At 43.6% G+C, this 4529-nt stretch overlaps 1 long non-coding RNA gene across 5 annotated transcripts; it reads left to right on the plus strand.

Moving 5' to 3' along the window:
• Nucleotides 1-236: 236 nt before the first annotated feature.
• On the plus strand, nucleotides 237-3426 carry LOC124698704. Of its 5 annotated transcripts, none has more exons than XR_007001059.1 (4): nucleotides 237-832; nucleotides 906-1742; nucleotides 2411-2526; nucleotides 2607-3426. It is a non-coding gene; the product is annotated as an uncharacterized LOC124698704 (long non-coding RNA). The 5 variants fall into 5 exon arrangements; XR_007001060.1 differs by having other exon boundaries at nucleotides 906-1003; nucleotides 1074-2526; XR_007001058.1 differs by having other exon boundaries at nucleotides 237-680; nucleotides 764-832; nucleotides 906-2526.
• The last annotated feature ends 1103 nt before the right edge of the window (nucleotides 3427-4529 follow it).

The raw sequence follows: 4529 nt of genomic DNA on the forward strand, positions 1-4529 counted from the left end.
ATCTAAAAAAAACAACCTCAACGGGTTCTCTTCCCCGAGCCCCCAACCCTCGCATCCGTCGGCGCCCTACTCCATCTCCTGCGCGCCGGCCGCCGCCGCCTTCCCCACCTCCTTGGGTCGCTGGCGGACCATTGCGCCGCCTCCCATTCTCCTGCGTGCTGGCCGCCACCATCTCCCAGCCTACCGCACGCTGCCGGCGGGGCACTGCGCCGCCTCCCCACCTCCTACGCGCCGCCGGTGGACAACCCTTCCGCCTCCAAAACTCCTCCGCTCCCGGCCATGGTCGTTCGAACATGAGATCGATGTGTCTTGGGGCGAGCGCTTGGGCGCCACGGCGTTGTAGTTCCTCACCGAGTTGCTCGCGTTGGGTCTCGGCATACTCACCGTGGTGCTCCCCGCGGACGATGAGAAGTAGTCCGAACTCCGGACTGCCGCCGCCTTTGACTGGACTGCCTTCGCCCAAGTCTGGACTTCTGGCACGCCTCTCCGCGAGTCCCGAACGAGGAGGCTGTGGACTCCCTCGAGCAACCATTGGATCTCCATATACATGATACACAACGTTGGTTTGTGCAAGACTGAATTTTCGATCTGTCCGTTCCATCCATTCTTCACGATTCACAAGATTTAGGACTCCAGCCGGCCTCCTTTAGATTCACTACTACTCCCTCATGTTTCTAAGGGTGACTATGCGTGTCTCATGTCTTCTTTGGAAATTCAATTTCAGAGAGATTCTATGCTTTCCCAGAGATGATTTGTGCCATAGTTTTCTGTAGATTGATTTAATCCTAAAGGGGACCCAAGATTCTAATCATACTTCTTCGGAATAAAAGAGGTGAAACTGATTTTCTATTTGGAGTAAATTCTTGCATCTTAGCGCAATTTATTGAGTAATTTCCTAAATTTAGGACTGAAGCAACCTTGGTTGGAAGGACATGAATACTTAGGCGTTCTAGATGAATTCTTGGAAGTTGTTCATGCACGCTGGTCTGAAGCAATTGGACAGGTATGCGAGTTCTGGTCATACTTTGCTTGCTAACCAAATCATGCTCTGTTGCTGATGTGGTAAAATTCAGTTTGAAGATCTGCACATGAAATGGGCATTCGGAACTCTACAGAGATACCCCAAATGATTGTGCAGGTTCAATAATGATGTACTGGCACTTTGGTCCCCGAACTTCGGTGTTCTGTAATTTGTTTGCAATATTTTTCCCTTCCAATTTTATATATCCTTTGTTGTGATCTTCCTACATTCTATACGGAAGTGCACACGTTTCTCTTGCTGGTGTACTTGGAGTAGTTAGATCACACAGGGGGGCCTTTCACAGAGCTTACTAGGTATGCGATAGTTTTGGTGAGAGCTGGAAGGTATGCGATAGTTTTGGTCATATAACTAAGCTTGAGTCCTATTGCCTGTTGGATGCATAGAAGGTCCAGCTGATGCAGACCTGCAACTTGCATGAATTTATAACAATAGGATACAGAGATTTTAATCATTCAGACAAGGTTGTGTGTAGATAATTTGACCAAACTACTAGGATTTTAAATAAACATGCATTTCTTGCCAGTCCTCATATCCTTTTTAGTTTTAGTGTTTACTTTGTTTCAGAGGTCGTCTTGATTCTTATCATCACTGTGGTTATTTCTAACTGACTGCTTCTCTTCTTTAATTCTATTTTCACTCAGGTTCAATTGCTCACTTGCGTGCTGATGCATACTGACTCAGGCCACTCTTCGCTGCTCTGGTAATTTCTACATCATCAACTGTCTCTATTATTAGTTACCATTGTTTATTAATGATACAAGTATTTTTGTTGTAGATCAGCTAATCTCATAAATCTATCATGCAGAAAAACTGATATAATAGATCCTGGTCTTATAGCAGCATGTTTGATATGGTCTTATAGCAGCATGTTTGATCATTCTTCTCTTGGGCGTGAAGGTTGATGATAGCATAAACATGGTCTGTGGTCCTTATGTGTTTCGGGCATGCCATAAATAGATCCTCAATAAAACAAGCTTGCCGGACGGACTGCTTATTTAGCAAACTGAAGAAAAAGCTATCAGACAAACGAACTAAAAAGTTGAGCTAACTTTCGAAGTGACAATAGCCTGAAATATTGTGGTGTCAGGTTTACATATTCGGTTTCAACGAACTATTCGCTTTTTGCAGTTATTTTCTAATCCACTCATTGTTATGAAATACAGATTTACTTGATGGATTTGGTATTTGCATGATGTTAAAATATGAGCCAAAAAACCGACCTATTTACGTACAGATACTGGTTCAGACCTTCTTAACAATACGGCATTTTTTGGGCTGTTAAGATTTTTGCAGCTACTATAACCACTTTTGGCGAATAAGAAATGTTTGTATGTATACTGTGTTTAAACAAATCTTTCACCGTTTCAGGGGTTCCAACAAATAATGCAGCCCGGGATACTGAATATCAAAAGACATGTTTTAATTGAAGTGTTTATGACATTGTTCACCTTCCTCTTCTGTTTTACGTTAGAAAATTCAAATAGGTAAAATTTTGCATTTGTTTCATATATGGTGCTGCTGTTTTTTTTTTTTTTGACAACTCTGGTGCTGCTGGTTCACTCAGATTATGGATATCACTAAGGAGTTATGATTTAAGACACTGGCAGAATAACCCTCCGTCTCAGCTTTACAGCTATATATAGTAGTATGTCGATAATTTCTCTATTTATGATTACAGTATTACATTTAATGCATGTGGGCTCTTAGAGCAGTTCAAGAAGAACATTACAATGTTTGTGGGTAACTAATGCAATCCTTTTATATGTGTAAAATATACAGTCCTTCTAAGGTGTTTTCCAGAACATAGTTCTTTGAGAAATCATGCCTTTTTCTATTAGTCTACTCTTAATCAATTAATTGTTTCTTCAATAATAGACTGAAATGTGAGCCTTGTTTCGGAATGTTATGTTCAACTAATGTAAGCCTTCTAAAGGCGTTTTCCTCTGGTGGCAGGTCAATCAGAGGGTGCATAGGTGCTCTTGTGTCTGCCTCTTTCACCGCCGCCTCCTAAAGTTCAGTTTTGCGTGTGTAATCTTAATCCAGTTCCCTACACCAAGAACGGTGGCATGTTGCTTCCTATCAAGATTGTTGTCATCTTCTGGTATGGAGGTCTTTCTCCTCTACATAAATCTCACATCTGAATATGTCCCCTTGGATTCGGGGCCACCGACTTCCTCTACCGTGCTCGCAGCCATGGGTATCCCTGATTTTCCTTGATTTGCCTAATAACAGTTCACATCCAGTGAAACAAATGAACAACAAACATTTTCTCTGTTGTTTTAGCTGACAGGCATGGCCAATTATGTTTTTGTTTTGGTATATGATCAGTAATGATTGATTCCATAATACTGATGCCCCTTAAAAAATGCAGACTTGCTTTTTTTATGCTACGTCTTATGCCAGAACGGATACTGCGTTACACTTAATGCTGAGTATAGAGTTGAAATACTTTCTATATAACTTATTGACCAATGAAGAATTGGTAAATCAGCTTGATTGGCCACCTTTATCTTTTTGGTACATAGTACAAGGTTTAGTCTTCTTTATTGGCGCCGTCGCCCACCTCTGGGGCACGGGACTAAAGGAAGCCAACTCCCTGATTACGCTTGTCACTTGCTCCCTATGGCTTGAAAGAAACGGACGCGTCTTCCACGTCAAGGAGGAGACAGTAGCTCACGTTCTGGCCACCATCGTCTCCAGTTGGCGTGGTTGGATCGCTTGTCGTATCCGCTATAGGGGTAGAGGTGGATCGCAGGGAGATATCTAGTTAGAGCTTGGCTCATTCCCTAGGGCCATCTGTGGCTCCGGGGGAAGGTGGTAACTTCTCTGTATTTGGCTTATGCCACTTCTATCTAAATACAAAACTCGTAGATCTCCTGCGGGTACTCGAAAAAAAAGTCTTCTCTTTATTCAAAATGTTATAGCACTTGCAACTTTCTCTGAACTTGACATGATCAGTACAATCTTTTGAGAGGAGAAAACATGAAGGAATAGTATAATTGAGTTATCTATACCTAATAATAAAGTACGAAGCGTTTCCGTGGTTTGGTCCGTCATTGTGCGCTTTCGTCCGTCCCACTAGGTGCTTTCGTCCGTCGCACGTGTCCGGCTGACATACGACGCCGTCTCATAGGAAATACCAGGGCTCAGTACGACTACAGAGTCCTGGCCGATCTCAAGTCTCTCTTACCTGAATAAGAAAACGATGGCAAGACGTACGCGGCCTTTAATACTGATTCGATTCAAGGTAGGACATCAGAACAGATCGCAGCTGCGTCCTTCCTCCCACCGATATAGATCGAGGGAACAAACGACCGCCTCCTCACGAGTTGAGATTCGAACGAATCCGCTCGGCAAGCAGAAAACCCCAGCTTAGCAGCAGGAACCAGCGAGTCCGTCCGACGAGGGCTTCAAGCTTCTACACCCCGCGCTCTTGTTGCACCGCTCTTCTGCAACATCGTCGCTGCTGCATTAAGGACTTCCTCGA

This window comes from Lolium rigidum, chromosome 3 (assembly GCF_022539505.1).
Source record: "Lolium rigidum isolate FL_2022 chromosome 3, APGP_CSIRO_Lrig_0.1, whole genome shotgun sequence".
Lineage (NCBI taxonomy): Eukaryota > Viridiplantae > Streptophyta > Magnoliopsida > Poales > Poaceae > Lolium > Lolium rigidum.